Source organism: Malus sylvestris, chromosome 16, assembly GCF_916048215.2.
Source record: "Malus sylvestris chromosome 16, drMalSylv7.2, whole genome shotgun sequence".
In the NCBI taxonomy this organism is placed as follows: domain Eukaryota; kingdom Viridiplantae; phylum Streptophyta; class Magnoliopsida; order Rosales; family Rosaceae; genus Malus; species Malus sylvestris.
The window spans coordinates 12,485,212-12,505,734 of NC_062275.1; the positions used below are offsets into that span (position 1 = coordinate 12,485,212).

Consider the following 20,523-nt stretch of genomic DNA (forward strand, 5'->3'; position numbering starts at 1 on the left):
TCCGATCTCACCACCGATAGTTTGATTTGGTTGCAGAGAGAGCGGACTTGAATGAGGAGTTGGTGATAATGAACTGGAGGCTGATCGAGTATGCCAACCTCTTGTAAATCTCCAAAACCAATATGCTGTTAGACTAAATACGAAGAAGTTGCTTGGGTTTCAACTTATCAAGATTCAATAGGCAGCTAGTTGGCGAGAAGCTGCCAACCTCTTGTAAATCTCCAAAACCAATTTGCTGTCAGCTAGTTGGCAAGAAGCTGCCAACCCTATCAATGACGTTAATGGGATCCACAACCACCACCATGACGAAGCAAATTTCAACCTAAGTGCCTCTCCTCCATTCAAGATAGCTGAGATCCGAGCTGCCATTCTCTAACACTGCTGGGTCAAGGATCCATAGAGGTATAATGTTTTCTCGTCAGGATTTTCGCCGGAGACGGTGTAGTACCTTCGTTATACGGTCTTGCGGTACTTGTGTCTCGTAAATGCCTCGGTAAAACTCTTATTACGCTTGCGAACGTTAAACGGATCGACGTCGTAGAAGACGAGCACCACAGTCTGGCCGTCCGAGTCCATACATTCCAGAATTTGGACGAGTTCTTTGAGGCACCTGGTGGAAGAAGCATAGTTTGGTGAGAAAACTACGATCAAGACCCTCGAGTTTCAAATGGCTGTGAGTAGGTCGGAGAGGTGGTTGCCTTTTCGAAGCTCTTCGACATCGATGAAAGTGTGGATGGCTTTCTGGTTCAGAGCTTTGTAGAGATGGGTGACAAAGGACCTGCGAGTGTCTTCACCTCTGAAGTTGAGGAAAACGTCGTATTTCCTCGAATAAAAAAAATGATTGGAGAATGATCGGTGATAAACAGAGGGAAGAAAAGAAAATGCGGCAATTGTGGTAGTGAGTGAGTGAGAAAAAGCGAGAGAGAGAGCTAAAGCTTAAAAAACAGTAGCAATTACAAAGATGGAGAAATCAGATCAGATCTCTGGATATTGGTAATGGGAAGGAACCAAACGTGTATGCTTCCAAGTAACTGTGACTTTGGTGCTGCAGTGGTGTAATAGTATGATGGTGACAAGTATAGTAGTCAGATTCACGGTGCTGCAGTGGTGTAGTAGTATGATGGTGACTTTGGTTTCTGCAAATTCACGGTGGAGGTGAAAAAAATGAAAGAGAACTGATATAGCTTTTCGTGTCAATTCCTACAGACAGCGCCAAATGTTGATGCACAAAACCGGAAATGTCTTGGAACAATGTAAATCCGACCGTGAATCTGCAAGAAATGTAAAGAACACAAGATGTATCGTGGTTCAGCCCAATGTTTGGGCTACGTCCACACTGATATTGTATTTCTCTGTTTATGAAAGGATGAGAAGATGAGAGCCTCTGCGAGTGAGAGTGAGGCTTCCCATGACCTAAGAATTGACCTCTTCTAATGAGGAGAGTGAGGGGTCCTTTTATAGAATAAGGGATCCTCACTTATTACATATTTGCCCCTTCATTTATTACATAATTACATTTGAGTCCCCCGAGTATTTATACGAGATCTAAATACGGAGACACTAAGTATGGTATAAACAATTTATATGATGGATTTATTATGGTTATGAAGATAGTTCGAGGTTTGATATGAGTTTTGAGTTATGTTTTCGATACGTACCTAGTGTGCTATCATACGGCACATCTGCACACCATGGGTATTATCGATGGCCATATGATATAGATGATGGAGTAGTGAGATATGATATATTATATACCCCCAGCTTCATTGCCGAAAGCGGTGTCAGACAACTTCACTAGTTGCGGCTAGTGTCGGTGTGGATGTATGCTATTTTATACAGCTTCACCTTTAGTTGATGGACATGTTATTCAGTTTCACCTTTGGGTGATGGATAGGTACTGGCCTTCGGGCGACTATGATACCCCTAGTTGAGTACAACACGGATATGATTTACAGATGTTTTATAAATGTTTTGCATGGCATGCTAGGGTTTTTATAAATTCTATATGTAGTATTATATATGTTTTCAAAATAGGGGGTTATTATGTTCTAAAATAAACTGGTTTTCGTACTATTAGTATTATTATAAATTATGGTCCACTTACATTTTTTGTTTTTGCGCCCTCTTAGGACATAGTGAAGAAGAGTACGACCCGAGCTTCGAGGCTTTTCCATACCAGTGATCCTGCTTCTTCTATTTATGTATAGTCCTTCTCGACTCTTGTAAATTGATGCTCACTTTTCTTTAACATTTTGTTATTGGTATGCTCTGGACATACTGCATCTCTTGCTTCGGATTTGTAAGCTTTGATCTTTCTATTTCGTTCTTGTGGACCTTACATCATTATTGTCGTGATTTAGCATTTATTGTTTCGTAATATTCGTATTTGTTTATACAATTAAGGCTTCCGTCACATTCGAGTGTCGGCCCGCACGTGCCTTCCAGGTGTCATTTAGATATCTAGATTGCGATGTGTCATAATGGATGTCTCAATGATATGCTTATGTTTCCTTTCAGCTAGGCAATTTTGTTCAGGAGTATGAGGGCAAGACATGTGATGAACAATCCCCTTATCCCAAAGAAAGGCTTGAAAGGATTTCTCTATATACTCCCATCCCCTATCTGTATGTAATATTTTAACAGATACATCAAATTGATTGACAATGTATTGATAAAATGAGACAAAGGTAGAGTAAACGTCACTTTTATTACTTATTGGGAAAATCCAATTGTGTTTACTACACTCATCAATGAAGGTTACATAATATTTGAACCCTTCAATGGACAAACAAGGAGCTAGGCCCCACACATCTCTATGGACAATCTCAAAAGGTTTTACAGACTTAGACTGAGACAAGGGAAAAAGAAGTTTTGTAAACTTTCATTCCAAACAAGTAGAACATAACATAGGTAGTGAATCAATATTACAAGACACATTGGACTTTCTTAACATTTGGAATACTATATGATTAGAAGGGTGACCTAGTCTGTTATGCCATAACCTTGAGTTGACTTGTTGTCCAAGAAAGCAACAGCATATCCATGTTTTGAATAAGCAGTGGATGTTGGTGAGATGATAGGATACAACCCATTACTGCACAACCCTTTGTAGATTATCCTCCCTATGGTTTTGTATTGAATCTAGAAACAAAATGTGTCAAATATTAACCAACAATTATTATTCAAGCAGATTCTATGAACTGACAACAGATTATGTGTTAACTTGGGAACATATAAAACTAGATTTAATGGAGTTTTAAGGACTGTGGAGCCATTATGGGATATGGCTAAACCTTCACCATTATAGCTTGTATGGTCTCATTTGATGGATAATGTGTTGCAAGAGACAAATTCTGCAATTATGTTGTCATGTAGTTTGTTGCTCCTGAATCAGTGAGCCATACTTGCTGAGGTGGGGCAGATGGCAATGAAGAATTAGACTGAGTTCGAGAGTTAGTGTGAGCATACATAGCATTCATTAGAGTAATAGAGTTCTTCTGGAAACAGAAAGGAGCACTGTGATTGGAGTTACCATAAATTTGACATCCTGAATTTAGCCCAACATTTCTAAATTGACATGTATCAGTAAAGTGATTGTTTTTCCCATATATTTGACACCCTTGAGAAACAGGAGCATTTTTTAATCTACATGTGTCTGCAAGATGATTATGTTTGCCACATATTTGACAAGTCATTGCTGGAGATGAACCAAACTATTGTGGAGAATTTTCGAAAATTCCAAATTCAGAGTTGGAGAAAAAGGGCTTGTTATTCCCAAACCTGTTATTAGAATTGAACCTATCCCTGCCTTTATTCTTGTTGTTAAAGCTTCTGTAACCATTAAACTGATAATTGGGGTTAGAATTCTGAGATGAGAAACCACCAGAATTATTATGAGAAGAAAAGCTAGAATTCTTGGAATTGAAATCAGATTGTCGAGCAACCAAAGCAGTGAGCATATGTGCATTATTCATATCCTCAATCATTACTTCTTCAGCGAGCAATTGGGAACGAAGATCTTTGTGGAATAACAGTGTCACGACTCCTAATGGCTGACCTAATGATATTAAACTCAGATGGCAGACCATTCAGTGTAAGTATTACAATATCATTATCTTCAAAACAAACACCAGTAGCAAACAAGTAATCTCTAGCTTCCTTAATCCTTTGAAGATAGAAAGTGATGTAATCATTACCTTTGTTGATAGTTTGCAACTCAAATTTCATTTGGAAAATGCTGGTGTGAGTAACTGTTGACAATTGTTCCTTCAGTCGAGTCCATAAATCCAAAGAACTATTACTCCCAAAGGAGCAAGAAATCGCAGGAGATGAAAGAGTTGTAGAACTGAGTTGCATCAATGCTTTGTCATGCATTTTCCATATCTTGTATGTATCTGACTCGACCCCAACAGAAGTACTACCAGAAAGAACATCAGAATCAGCAGAATTTTCATAAAAAAATCGAGAATGGCAAGGGTTGGAACCATCGAAAAACCCCATAATTCCATAACTTTCCAGCAGAAGTTGCATCTGAAAGTGCCATGTCAAGTAATTGGTGTCATCAAGCTTCATAATGATAGACGTAGAAACAGAGGAAATGAGAGACGTAATGGGCGATTACAAGATCTGCAACTGAGAAGCGGTTACCATCATTGCAACTTTTCTTCGTAGAAACTGGCAGGGAACAAGTATCAAACACTTGGTGTGCGTAATTCCAAACAAGAATTCGGAAATCAAATTTGGGATAAGAACCCTAAATCAGAAATGGGAGACATAAATTGGAGAAATGAGACAAAAATCAGAGCTCAGACTTGTGCGAGCAGAGGTAGAAGCAGATACAGAAAACCGATATCGATGAACCGTAAAGCTTTATGCTTTTTCCATCGAAGACACAAGTTCTTAAAACAGAGATCAATGCGCCTTGGAATATTCAGTCAATTGTCCAATATATTTGGTATCTAATAGATTACGGGAAGGGAATGACTGAAAGAAAGATTAGTATGTAGGCCAGATGAATGCTTTGCAGTGGGAGTATCGTTATACATCAAACTTTATGCTTTTAATGTGGGAGTATCGTTTGCACTGGATGCGGGGTCCCTCTCCAAATGGAATCTGACTCATCGATGGCGATACCATTGGTCTGTAGGCCAGATGAATGCTTTGGGGAGGAAGGGGTATTGGTGGATGAAGTCCGTCTTCTTCCCAGATCACTTCCAACCATGTCAAGAGACAGGCCAATGGTGTTGCTCACAATATTGCTCGCTGCAGTTATGGAATTTTCATTTTGGACTGAAGATGGTCCGACGTGACTTATGAACGCTGTCTAGGATGGTCTACAAATCAACTTCCCTTCCCTTGTTAACATCACTCACCGCCTTCCCCCCAATGACATATTTGCTTATTTGGACATACACATAATTTAATTTCTTTCTAAACGAAGGGGAATGTTTAATTCCACAAAAGAAGTATTTTTTTACGTGGTACAACTATAAATTCCTATTATTTGTTACTAAATCGACCATAGACTAATTCCCTTTTCAACTGGGAGTATTCAATACACCTATAATTATGAGTTTCATGTTACTCTTACTCCTACCAAGACATATGTCAGATCCAGGGCAGCCCAATTCAATTAAATAGGATGACAGTTTCTCATTCCGAATCTGTAAAAACAAAATTTTGATCAAATCAAACATTGCAATATACTAGGCCTTCTAATTCTTTAAGAGCTTTATCTAAAAGATTTGCAATATAACTAGGAAGATATTTCAAATTGACATGCAAATTTTGGTGAAAATAAATGTTCACCAGTGCATTAAATTTTGGCATGAGAGGGCTTACGTGGCATGTGTCATGTGTCTCACAAATTGACACATGGCATGTGATTCGTCAAAAAACTGGACTAGTCATCAAGAGGACACGTGTCAATATATGGCAGAAATGGTTCATTAGATTTTAAGTTAAATTAAATAAATTAATCAATTTAAATGTATTGATTTATTTGTATTATATTTATTTAAATGAAATATTAATTGATGGCGTAAAGTCACAAATTACGAACCAAGATACAAATCAAGTCTTGGTGGTTTTGTAGGCTCCAAGACAAAGAAAAGGGTTCAGAAATCATTCAAGCACCCAGACGTTGCCAAAGCTCAAGCAACCAAATCCTCAAAACACTTAGAAGAATTCATAAAGCACTTTGTGTTCGTCAAAACCTTTGAAGAATCAACAAGCACCACCATATGTGCCGGTTCTTCTTTCGCCACAAGACAAATCCTTGAAGCAATCCTTCATCCACAATCAAGTCATCACGACCCTTCGATCAACAACCCCTACATCACACATCTACACGTTTTAGAGATCAAATAAGAGGATAAAGTTGTAAAGAGAGTGTAACCCTAAACCTACATTAATACAAATACATTTATTTTGTGCACATGTTCTTGTTTCATTTGTTATACAAAATTCGTGTTTACACTCCGATTAGTTGATAATTTCCACAAGCACAAATCCACTTTTTATAGGCCCAAAAATTCTTTCACAGAATAATCTATCTTTTTCGAGTTTATTGATTTTGTAATGAATAGGGTTTTGGTCATCTCTCCAACTACAACGCCCCGCCCCAGCGGGGGGCGGGGCCCCAAAAACAAAAAATAATTATTTAGTTCGCATATGTGGTCTTTTTTCCTAGTTTGGGGTATTTTTCATGTGATTTTCCTCGGGTGCAGGGGTTTTTAGAGACCATGAACTCTTTGACATATGCCCAGTCTTTAAATTGTGTTGTTAATGAAATGTCCACTTCCTCGAGAAAAAAAAAATCATAAGTAAACGAATTGTTGAGATATAAATCTCATATCGGAAAAAAGGACCTTATATGCATTTATAAATATTTGGGTTACCTCCCATATTGCTAATTATTTTGAGGGTGAAACGTCAACTTTCTTTATGTCATCAAAGTGGGTTGCCCCGCATGTGAAGCTTAACGGCCACATGTGATCCATGTCACCTAATTTATGTTGTCCACATGCAGGGGTAGACCGACTTACGATCAAAGGGGGTCAGCTGACCTCCGAACTCCAATAAATCTCCATGGATGACTTGGGTGCTGCCCCTTTGAAGGTTGGAGTTGTCCTTCATGTATGCCTTCTAACTGTTTGATAAAATGCCTTAGAGGAGAGCTTGGACTACTGGGCAGCAAGGCATGCTTAGATTTGGACGTACAACGCATCTATGTTTTTCATCTCATATTATTATTATTATTATTTTACTTCTTTATAATTTGGGTTGGTCGAAAGTTTTGGTTTACAATCTAGTGCTAATATTGTTTATCTCTGGCTTGTTGGTTGGTTGTGTTACAATTGTAGGAAGAAAAAAAAAAAGAATGAAGTAAAAGACTATCCAAAAATGCAAAGTAAATGAAATGGGAATCTTAGAGAATGAACAAAGCATCATTATTCAGGACAAACATATTAATGAGATGCAATGGTATCAATCAATTTGGTATTGTGTTCAAGATAAGTATGTTCCTTTGTTAAGCATTCATATTGGAGTAGCCTTGGAATATGTTAGTTACCCACTCAAATGAGGCCGTAACAAGAGAGCAATATGCCTTTGCAAATGACTTCAGGCCTACCAAGACTCGATGAAATAGTGATTTGCATGCTATTATTGTCAAATAAATTTTGCACACTACACGTGCTATTCTTACAGACCCCCTAATAATACTTTCTGGATCTGTTATTGTCCACGTGTTAGACTTAAAAGTTCGCCACACGTGAGGGTGCATGTTAAGGGTATAAATCACACATCAAAAAAATGAAGAAACATTACATGTGCTCATAAGTTGAGCTACTCCCCATAATAAAAGTGTTACATGCTAAAAGTACCTTCCGTAAAAGCACCACATGAAAATTAATAGTAAAGCAAACCAAACGTAAAACGCTAATAATTTAAGAAAATACCCCAAAATGGGACAATTTCTTAATCTTGGGGCAGAAATAGGATAAACCGACATGCACAAAATCGAAATTACTAAAATACCCACATATAAATAGGTTATTCCTCAATTTCTCTCCCTCATTTTATGATTTCTCTCTCCTTTCTCTCCCTTCCTCAGATCTCTTAGCTCCGATTTTGAAGATATGGAAGTCCAAAGAAAGGTGAAAAGAGTGAGCTAGATTTTGTACCATATTTTCTATTTTGGCCAGAAAGTTCCATTTTTTCCGGTAACTGAAGCTTTGGCAGGCATAGTAAGGTAGGGTGTTTAGTTCCAAGTTCCTTCATCAATGATTTATGGAATAAATGAGTTGTTTGTAAGATTAATTAATACTTGGAAGTTAAATTAGGGTTTGTGTTTCATGTTGGGGCGTATGGGTTGTGGAATAAATTTCAAGTTTTGACGTGCTGTAGGATGGTGATGGGAACAATTTTTGGTTCAAGTGTTCATTTCAAGAAATTTGTGAATTTTTTTCCATAATGTGCATGTGGTGTGCATATGGTGTGCATGGCTACATCTTACTATGAGAAACGGAAATGCTCATTAGTTATGATGCACGTATGTTGTGCCTCAGAATTTAGCGAGTATGACCACAACCTAGTTGGCTTTGGTGAAAAACACAAATTAAGAAAAAACTTAGAGGACGTTAAGGGTCATGTGTGTCCGTGAAATAACGACAAAAGTATCATGTTTTCCACATGCCCAGTTAAGCGGTGGTTGATATATGTAACAAGACTTTTCAAACTGTCATTATACCTGATCACTCATATATTTCATGCATTTATACCATCCATTTCTAAAGTCTTTGTGATGTTTTTGTGTTAAAATTGTGGCATTTTACCTTACCTTGTGTTAATGTACAGTTAATTTTGTTTTAGGATTAATTTCAAACAAAATGGGCTGAAAAGAAAAAAAAAGACACTGAGCAACATAAATAAATGGGACGGAAAGGAAAGCACGGCATGGAAGACATGGAATGGTGGAAGGAATAAGAAAATAATGAAATGAGAAAATGATGGGCTTGGTGCTTTGAATTGTCATTGCCCTTTGGCTAAAGGCAACGGACAAAGAAGAGAAAAGCAAAGGGGCACTTCAGATACAACATAAAAAAAGAAAGCATAAAATCATGATGAATGATTAACATACAGTAGCAAATGCATGAAGGAGGACACGGAATGAGTGGCAAGCAGAAAAGAAAAATAAAAGAATAAGAGGTGGGGGAGAGACCAAGAGAAACGAGAGGAGCAGAAAATAAAAGAAGACGACTGACAGCGCAGAAAGATAGAAGCACAAAGGCAGGGAAGATAGACACGGGGACAGAAGAGAGAGTAAGGCAGGTGGAAGAATAAAAAAGACAAGGGCAGACACGGGCAGAAGATGGGAGGAACAAAAAGAAAGAATAAAAGAGGCAGAAAGAGAGGATAACAGAGGAGGAGAAAGAGAGAAGTGGACGGACAGCGTGGAGAAGAATAAAAAAGGAAATATAAAGGAAGCAGACTGCAAAAGAGAGATGGAGACGTGAGAAGAAGTAAGCACAGAGAGACACAGCGACTGACAGTGCAGAGAGACACGGCAGGAGAGGAAGAAGAAGCTTCACTCTATTTTTCTTGGTTTTATCTTCTCAAACTCATGTTTACTTTTGGTTTAATTTGAGAATAATGTGTAACTAATTTTTAGTAGTTAGGGGCTGTTTTGAAGCCCCGAATATGATTGCAAGTTTGTTGTGATATTTTGTTTGAATGACTTTTATGAAAGGATGAAAATTGTTTCACTACTTATGTCATTGATAAATTCTTTATGTGTTTCTATGGATGCATACATAGTGAACATATCTAGGATTTTAATGCTATGAATATATGTTTACCTGCCCTTGTTGAATGAGGACCTACATATGTTCTAGAGTAGCACTTGTTAATTGTGGTTAACATGTGAACCGATTTCTAGGATAAGTAAGACAACGCCAGTACTTACGATGCCTTGTGATGACTCAAACTCTTTTTATTCTTAATGATTTCTACTTGTTAAATCTATGAACACGCCATTCTAGATTGCATGTTAGGGACTAAGTTAAGTTGAAAACGTCATTCTCTTAACATACTACGTAAGAAAGAGTAATAGGTTGTGTTCTAACATTGAGCCAACTTGAGCATCTTCATCCGGAAATAAGAGGAATTTGAGTAAAACATAACATGTTTGCATGATTATTTGGTGGTGGATAGCATGTCCCCTAACTCATTTTCTTAACTTGTGAATTAAAATCTATTGGTATTATTTAAAATCGGTTTCTGTACTGTTTTTGTACGATTTAATTTAAATAGCAAATCAACTCCAAAAATCCCAAATATTTGTGTGAGCATAGCTTGGTGTGTCTAGTTTATGTGTATGAAATTTAGTTGCATTTGGATAAGTGTAAGTTAGTCTAATAATTATTGTTCGGTGGCTGGTCAGTGGAGACGGCCACCCTGTTTTTGGGACATTTTAAGTATTTGGATAAAACAATCTTCTGCGGGAAAGACCCTTATTTTCATATGCTACAATTGACAAATCTTAGTGTTAATAAGGAAAATTAATAGGATATTTGTGTGCTACTTTGTGGTGTGCTTTTATACCTACCAAATTTTGGTGCCGTGTCGCCGGGGATTGTTATTTCTGATTGCTTATATTTTATTTTTATTATTTTTATTTTTATTTACTTTTATTATTTTCTATTTCTTGTATACTTAGTGTTTTTGGTTTTGGGTTTATTTCAGGTAATTTTTGTAGTATATGCATACTCGAAAGCCTAAGAGCATTGATCTAGCTTCCTACGATCCAGAGATTGAACGAACATTTCGAAAGCTTCAGAGAAAAATCAAGCAAAAGTGTGCATCGGTGTCTTTACCACCATCTTCTCCACCACATTTAAGTTCGGAAGAGGAGGAGGAACCATAAGAAGGCATGGCTGATAACCGTACATTGGAAGCTAAGGCAAAGGAGTGGCTTTACAATTTACCTTCGGGATCAATGAACACATGGAACCAGGTGAAGCACGCATTCTTGGAGCAATATTTTTCGGCCACAAAAGCTGCAAGCATAAGGAAAGACATATGTGCAATCCGACAACAACATGGAGAACCCTTTAGAGATTACTATGAGCGGTTCACACATTTGGTTGCATCTTGTCCTAACCATCAGATTTCAGAGCATTTACTAATACAATACTTTTATGAGGGATTGTATGGTACTGATCGTGTAATGCTTGATGCAGCAAGTGGAGGAGCATTCATGGACAAGACGCCTATTAATGCTAAGGCATTGCTAAAGAACATTGCTGGCAACACACGACAATTTGGAGGGAGAGATGAGCTACCTTTTAAGAAAGTTAACGAGGTAAGTGCTAATTCTAATATTGAATTACAATTAGCTAACTTGACTAATCTTGTGCAACAGGTTATTGTGGCTCCAAAACAGGTGTGTGGTGTATGTTCAATGATGGGACATGCCACAGACATGTGCCATTCGTTGATGGATCAAGGTGGTTTTGAGCAAGCTAATGCATTAGGAGGATTTCAAGGGCAGCAAAGGCAAAAGTATGATCCCTATTCCAACAACTATAATGCAGGATGGCGCGATCATCCACACTTAAAGTGGAACAATTAAGACAATGGACAACAATCTGTTCCCAACAACTATAACCGTCCGCCTGGCTTCTTTCAAGCAAGACCGCAGGCACCATTTCACCCTCAACAACAACAAGCTCCAAGTAAGTCTCTTGATGATTTAATTGCTTCTTTAGCTAACTCTACTCAATCTCATCAACAGAAAACAGACAAAGCAATTGAAAACCTTGAGCGCCAAATGAGTCAGTTAGCAAGTTTGATGGGGCAACAACACCAACCAGGAAGGTTGCCTAGCCAAACCATGGTGAATCCAAATGCGGAGCAGATGAATGTTGTGACTTTAAGGAGTGGAAAAGAAGTTTTTGAGCAAGATGAGGCTTCAACAGAAACTGAAAAGTTTCCTAAAGATACAGAATTGAACAAAAGAGATTCTGATAAGGTAAGTAAAGAAGTTCAAAATTCATTTAACTCATGTGTCCCTATTCCTTTTCCTCGTAGGTTTATGAAGTCTAAGAAAGAGCAAACTGATAAGGAAATCTTGGTTACTTTCTGGAAAGTCCAAGTGAACTTACCTCTTTTAGATGCCATAAAACAAGTGCCCAAGTATGCAAAGTTCCTTAAAGAGCTTTGTACGAACAAGAGGAGATTCAATGATCAAGAAACTGTGGCATTAAGTGAGGAAGTATCAGCTGTTTTGCAGAGAAAGCTACCACTGAAGTTGAAAGATGCCGGTAGCTTTACCATTCCATGTGTAATTGGAGGCAAAGAGTTTGGGAGAGCATTGTGTGATTTGGGGGCATCCATCAATCTGATGCCATATTCAGTGTATGAGTCATTAAACCTTGGAGACTTGCAGGAAACAAAGGTAGTAATCCAGTTGGTAGATCGTTCAAATAGATATCCCAAAGGCCTATTGGAGGATGTACTTGTGCAAGTGAATGAACTCATTTTTCCCGCTGACTTTTTTGTTCTTGAGATGGAACATGATCCTATGCCTACTGCACTTCCTCTTATATTGGGAAGACCATTCCTTAGAACAGCACGGACGAAGATTGATGTCTACGATGGTACCTTAACCATGGAAATTGAGGGGGAAAGCGTCAAGTTCAGAATCTTCAATGCTATGAGGTATCCTAGTGAATTAGAATCTTGTTTGTCTATTGATGTGTTTGACTATATTGTGCATGATTGTTTTAATGAAGGTGTGGAACAAGATAATTTAGAGAAGGCATTAGTGCATAACATTACACATGAAAATTTTAACTATTCAGAGCACATTGAAGAAGAATTAATCCAAACATTGGCCTCTCTTGAGTCTCTTTCACCAATTCGTGGTAAGTTCTTCCTATTTTATTTCTCTTCCTACTTCTAACGAAAAAACTCTTCCTTCTGTGATTCAGGCACCCAAATTGGAGCTTAAACCAATTCCTGAACATTTGAAGTATGCATTTTTGGGAGAGGATGAAACATTACCAGTCATCATATCGTCACAACTGACAGCAGAAGAGGGGGAGAAACTGATCCGGGTACTGAAGGATCACAAAACTGCCATAGCTTGGAGCATTGCAGATATCAAAGGTATAAATCCAGCTACATGCATGCATAGGATTCTGTTGGAGGAAGGTGCAAAACCAACAAGGGAAGCTCAACGCCGTTTAAACCCACTCATGATGGAAGTCATAAAAAAAGAGGTTATCAAACTTCTTGATGTTGGTATCATATATCCTATTTCGGATAGCAAGTGGGTAAGCCCTATTCAAGTAGTCCCTAAACGATCTGGAGTCACAGTTGTTAAGAATGAAGCTAATGAGCTAATGCCTACACGTGTGCAAAATAGTTGGAGAGTCTGTACAGACTATCGAAAGATAAATAGCACCACACGCAAGGATCACTTTCCACTCCCATTCATTGATCAAATGTTAGAAAGGCTAACTGGTCATTCTCATTATTGTTTTCTTGATGGCTATTTTGGGTATAATCAAATTGCAGTTGCTCCGGAGGATCAAGAAAAGACGACTTTCACATGTCCATTTGGCACATTTGCATACCGGAGGATGCCGTTTGGACTGTGCAACGCCCCTGCCACATTTCAAAGGTGTATGGTAAGTATCTTTTCTGATATGATTGAGAATATAATTGAAGTGTTCATGGATGATTTTTCAGTTTATGGTGATTCTTTTGATACATGTCTACATAATCTGTCCCTAGTTTTAAAACGTTGTCAAGAAACTAATCTAGTGTTAAATTGGGAAAAATGCCATTTCATGGTTTCGCATGGATTAGTTCTAGGGCATATCATATCTGAAAAGGGAATTGAAGTTGATAAATCTAAGGTAGAACTTGTTAGTTCTTTACCCATCCCTACTACTGTCAGGGAGATTCGTTCTTTTCTTGGACATGCTGGTTTCTACCGTAGGTTTATGAAGGACTTCTCAATGATTTCTAGACCCTTGTGTCGTTTACTTCAAAAGGATGTAACATTTGATATGAATGAAGAGTGTGTGGTAGCATTCAATAAGCTTAAGGAGTTGTTATCCACGGCTCCTGTAATCATGCCACCAGATTGGAGTTTACCTTTTGAGTTAATGTGCGATGCTTCAGACTATGCTGTTGGTGCAGTTCTAGGGCAGCGTGTCAACAAATTGCCACATGTCATCTATTATGCATCTCGAACACTCAATGATGCACAGTTGAATTATTCAACAACAGAGAATGAGCTTCTAGCTGTTGTATTTGCTTTAGAAAAATTTAGATCTTATCTGATTGGGACTAAAGTTATTGTGTTTTCTGACCATGCAGCTTTGAAGTATCTACTCACAAAAAAAGATGCAAAACCACGACTCATTCGATGGATACTTCTGCTTCAAGAGTTTGACTTGAAGATCAAGGATAAGAAAGGGAGTGAGAATGTTGTAGCAGATCATCTTAGCCGACTTGTGAATTCAAACACAGAGGAAGATCTCATTCCTTTACGTGAAAGTTTTCCAGATGAGCAACTGTTTTCATTAAAGATTACTGACCCTTGGTATGCAGATATTATCAATTATGTCATCAAAAAGATTCCGGATGATTTTACACGTGCTCAAAAAGATAAGCTTGTCAAAACCGCCAAATACTACGAGTGGGATGATCCTTATTTGTGGAAATATTGCACTGATCAATTGATTAGAAGGTGTGTCCCCGAATCTGAGTTTAAATCTATTCTAACGTTTTGTCATTCTTATGCATGTGGTGGCCATTTTGGAGCAAAGAGGACAGCCCTGAAGGTGTTAGAGAGTGGTTTTTATTGGCCTAGTTTGTTTAAGGATGCGTACGAGTTTTGTGCAACATGTGATCGTTGTCAACGAACAAGTAACTTGGGCCCAAGAAATCAAATGCCATAAACCCCTATTTTGGTTGTTGAGATCTTTGATGTGTGGGGCATTGATTTCATGGGACCATTTCCATCTTTAAATGGTTTTCTTTACATTTTATTGGCTGTGGATTATGTTTCTAAATGGGTGGAAGCAAAAGCCACCAAAACTAATGATTCAAAAGTTGTTTCAGATTTTATTAAGAGTAACATCTTTGCAAGATTTGGAATACCTAGAGCAATCATTAGCGATGGAGGGAGTCATTTTTGCAATCGAACATTTGAAGCGTTGCTTAGGAAGTACAATGTCACACATAAGGTGTCTACACCTTATCATCCGCAAACTAGCGGTCAAGCAAAAGTATCAAATCGTGAGGTGAAGCAAATTTTGGAGAAAACTGTGAGTCCTAGTAGGAAGGATTGGAGCATGCGCTTGAACGATGCATTGTGGGCTTATAGGACTGCCTATAAGACTCCTATTGGAATGTCCCCATTTCGGTTAATTTATGGGAAACCATGCCGTCTTCCAGTAGAGTTAGAGCACAAAGCTTATTGGGCAATCAAAGCCTACAACATGGACATGAGTGTTGCTGGAAAGCAAAGGAAGCTTCAATTAAATGAGTTAGACGAAATCCGGAATGATGCATACGAGTCTAGTCGAATATACAAGGAGAAATCAAAGGCATTTCATGACAAGATGATCTTAAGGAAGAGCTTTGTCATTGGACAGAAAGTTCTTCTATTTAATTCTCGCCTTCGGTTATTTCCAGGTAAGCTTCGTTCTCGATGGGTTGGTCCATTTGTTATAACAAATATTTTTCCTCATGGTGCAGTGGAAATCCAAAGTGCAAAGACCGGATACGTGTTCAAAGTGAATGGGCATAGACTCAAGCCATATTACGAGTCTTTTGCGGAGCATGATGTGAAGGTTGTACCTCTCCAAGAACCAGTTCCCTTTGGATGATTACTCTTGGTACCGTCTGGCTGCGGACGTAAAACAAGCGCTTATTGAGAGGCAACCCAATATTTCTATTCATTGCCTTTTTCTGTCATTTTCAATTTTCTTGCGTGCTAAACTGAATTATTTCTTTTCTTTGTATTTGGGTTATGTCCACCCTTGGAGTTGATTGCAGAATTATAGTTTGGGGGTCATCATTTGATTTTACTGCAAATTGGGGAAGTTTTTAGTCTAAATGCCGGATCACTTCAAGTATCACCTTCCATTCGAAGTTCACTTCCATGCCATGGAACCTAGGGAAGTGTGACTGGAGACATCATCCGGCTGCAAGACGTTAAAGAAAGCGCTTATTGGGAGGCAACCCAAGCTTTCTATCTTTCATCTTTATTTTGAATTATTTTAAATGTTCTTGTTCTGTTTTTTTCTTGTTTTCTGGTTTTTGTGTTTAAGTCCTACTTGTGTTCCTTTATGCAGGTAATGATTTTGCAATCTCTGCCACAACTTCTTGCAAGGTAGTTTTGCATTCATAAAAACGAAAGGAACATTAAGCATATAAATACAAGAGGGAGCCTTCACAAAGGCTGCTTAGGAGAAGCTTCAGCAGTCGGCGGAGTCCCAGAAGGAGGAGGCATCAGAGGTTGATCAGTTGGAGCTTCACTACGCGGTACAGCCTTAGAAGACGAAGGCAAATGCTGTTGGAACAAACCCACAAACCGTTGATGATCAAGTAAAATCTGACCATCAGATTCCTGCATCTAGTCAATCTTCCTCTTCATGTTTGTGGCATAGTTGTGTGCGAGCTTGTGCAACTATTTATTCTCATGCTTGAGCCCTCTAATCTCCTGCTTGAGACTCATCACTTCCGCCGCCAACGATTCAACTTGACGGGTTCGGGCAAATAGGCGTTGGGCCATGTTGGACACGGAACCTGCACACTGCACACTGAGAGCCAGAGATTCCTTAACAGCCAACTCATCAGACCGTTTGGCGAGTAGTCTGTTATCTTTGGGAGTGACAAGGTTCCTGGCCACCACCGCAGCTGTCATATCATTATTCATCACCGAATCCCCAACGGTAAGGGGACCAGTAGGGGATATGAAGGATGGGCGCCATATGTTGTCTTGAGAAGGCGGAGCTGCCTCTTCACCAAGGTTCAAGTCAAAACGACGATCAGAAGGGCCAGACATTTTTCAGAGGTGGTAAAGAAAGAAGAGGTCGAACAAGTCAAGATAGTAGAAATGCAAAGAGGGAGTTTTTGAAGGCAGAAATTCAAGTGTGCTTTGAACGTCCTGCATACCTCTATAAAAATCAGCACGCGATGGGATTTCGGAGATCGAAGAGGCAATTCCAGATATCGAAGAGGCCAACTAAAAAAATCAAAGAGGCGCTAGCTTTCTCAAAAGCTGAGCTTGCTCAGAAACCACCGCAAATCTTCTTTTCCAGATTTGTCTGCACTCGTCACATGCACCCTCTGCACTCGACGGAGCTCAGATTTCGAAGAGGCAAGCTCAGAAATCGGAGAGGAATCTGCTTTATCCAGACGTGTCAACATTTGTCACATGCAAAGTCTGCTTTACGGAAATTACGGGCAATCTGTCGATGATTTCTGGTAAAGTAGAAAGCACGTGAAGTTTACTGTTCAATCATCCAACGGTTGCCGACAAGGGTGAAAGAACAGTACCGGTTATTATTTCCTATAAATGTCGACCTTCACCCTCCATGGCAAGGCATACATACATAACCTTCCATCATCTCCGAGAATGCCTTTCCACCAAACCCTCTCGAGTCACTCCGTGTTCCTTATTCCTTGGGGTACCTCTACAATCAACCCATCCAAAGCAAAAGTATTTCATATCATGAAGGTTGAAAGCAAGAGTATCTCATATCATGCTTTCTCCATGTCCTTCTCCTTGTCTTTGTTTTACGACAAGGAGAAAGAGAGCAATCAGCCAGCACTTGGTATTAATCTTCCGATCTGGAGCCAACTGCCTGGAACCCCTTCCTGATTGCTTACCTAGCCTTGCTCTCGAGTACTCATCTTCATCATCTTGTGCTTTCTCTTCGTCTACCACATCTGCCTGGGGGACAGATAAGGGAAGTGAAAATGATACCTCGAAGCATGTGGAGACAATTCAGCTAGGGACAAGGAGAAAGAAAGCAAGAGGTGGGCACTTGGAAAGATTGAAGAAAGAAACAGACCAATACCTCTACCTCGTGCCTGCCCGCCGTGCAGAAGAAACAAGCAGAGAAGAATGCAGACTGCACAATTCAGAGTTCCTTGGTTTCAAATCAGACTCCGAGATTCGCCTACACAAATTGGTGTGTTCTTTCCTTTTCTTTATGTCTTTATTTCATTTTATCTTTCTTTCCTTCCATTTTTATGTCTTATTGTTCAAAAATTCCTTTCATTATCATTGGGGACAATGCTATAATTAAGTTTGGGGGTGGAAATATATTTCGTTAATTTATTTCTCTTTTAAAAAAAAAAAAATATTTTGCATTTTTTGTTGTTTGTAGCTACTTCTCAATTCTATGATGAGATTTGTTTTTAATTTCCTTCTTACTTTCAAGAAAGTCTAAGTTCTTTTCGTTGTCTTTGTGTTAACTGTGATTTCCAGAAATCAACTTGAAAAATAAATGTGCCTAGTCTTGTCAATGTGAAACTTAAGCATGATTTAGCGTTTCATATGTGATTCATGTGAGATTATGTAAACCTTGTGAGTTTTTGAGCCTATACATGATTGAATCATTATGCATCAATCTCATTCCTTATTGTGCGTATGATCTCACTGTACATGTATCTCTAGAACTTGCTTTATACTACTCGATTCATTAATCAATTCATGTAATAACTTGGAAGTGATATAGGCCATCTTTGGATCGTTTGAGCCTTTCATGCCTACCTTATATGCTATGTTTATCCGTAGTAGCCCATTGAGCCTTTAACTAAGCCATTTCTTTATTAGCCACATCTCTTTACCTTACTCCAACATTGGAGTTCAGCATACACAAAAATCGATTCCTTAATGTTTTGAGAAAGTATTACATGGGTTGTGCTTTTGGGGGTTTCATTTATGTAGAAAGATGGATGGAGCATGTGTATTACAATGAAATGTGAATTTGATGGGTGATGTAGCTTTTGCAGATTTGTTTCTTTCATATAAAAAAAAAAGAAAAAAAAAAGAAAAAAAAAATGAAATATATGAAAATTGGAGAGTGTTGATTTGTTGAAAATTTGTCTACAAAGTATAAATTTCCTTTTTGAAGTTAAATTTGGAGACTAACAGGTGCTCGAAGTTTATTATTTTGCTTTCAATTTGAGGTGGTGTGATATTGAGGTGTTGGAAAACTACTAAAGTGTACTTTCTCAAAATTTTTGATTTCCATATCCTTTCTTTCATTAGCCTATCACCTTTAGCCCCATTACAACCGTAATAAAGTCCTATTGATCCAAGGTATTACTTAAATATTGATAAGCGAGTTAGGTGGACAAGCAAGCATATGGCGGCATGTACACTGAGATCACTTGAGTGAAACACATTAACCAAAACTTATGAGTGAATGAGCGTATGTCTTGTGAGAAGCTCACATGTTTGCATATGATGATTTAAAGGAGCTTGGAATTGCATTGACATGGCTAGCTCACACATGGCTTTTCAACGTTTTGTTTAAAGGAAATTTGGTTAACTATTGGATGATGTTTTGAGCTCTTGTTACTTACTTCTTGGCAATGTATTTCATGGTTGGAACTTAGATATGAAATCGAATTGAGAAATTGGCTACTAAGTTGTTGAGTCTAGTCTTAGTTGAGTGGTTTTGTTTTGTGTTTTATTTTGCTAGAGGACTAGCAAAAATGTAAGTTTGGGGGTATTTGATCACTCATATATTTCATGCATTTATACCATCCATTTCTAAAGTCTTTGTGATGTTTTTGTGTTAAAATTGTGGCATTTTACCTTACCTTGTGTTAATGTACAGTTAATTTTGTTTTAGGATTAATTTCGAACAAAATGGGCTGAAAAGAAAATAAAAGACACTGAGCAACAGAAATAAATGGGACGGAAAGGAAAGCACGGCATGGAAGACATGGAATGGTGGAAGGAATAAGAAAATAATGAAATGAGAAAATGATGGGCTTGGTGCTTTGAATTGTGATTGCCCTTTGGCTAAAGGCAACAGACAAAGAAGAGAAAAGCAAAGGGGCACTTCAGGTACAACATAAAAAAAGAAAGCATAAAATCATGATGAATGATTAACATACAGCAACAAATGCATGAAGGAGGACACGGAATGAGTGGCAAGCAGAAAAGAAAAATAAAAGAATAAGAGGTGGGGGAGAGACCAAGAGAAACGAGAGGAGCAGAAAATAAAAGAAGACGACTGACAGCGCAGAAAGATAGAAGCACAAAGGCAGGGAAGATAGACACGGGGACAGAAGAGAGAGTAAGGCAGGTGGAAGAATAAAAAAGACAAGGGCAGACACGGGCAGAAGATGGGAGGAACAAAAAGAAAGAATAAAAGAGGCAGAAAGAGAGGATAACAGAGGAGGAGAAAGAGAGAAGTGGACGGACAGCGCGGAGAAGAATAAAAAAGGAAATATAAAGGAAGCAGACTGCAA

The 20,523-nt window shown here is 38.4% G+C and overlaps 1 pseudogene; it reads left to right on the plus strand.

The window, feature by feature from the left end:
- Positions 1-11,639: 11,639 nt before the first annotated feature.
- Positions 11,640-15,911, plus strand: LOC126609118 (uncharacterized; annotated as a pseudogene).
- Positions 15,912-20,523: the final 4,612 nt, after the last annotated feature.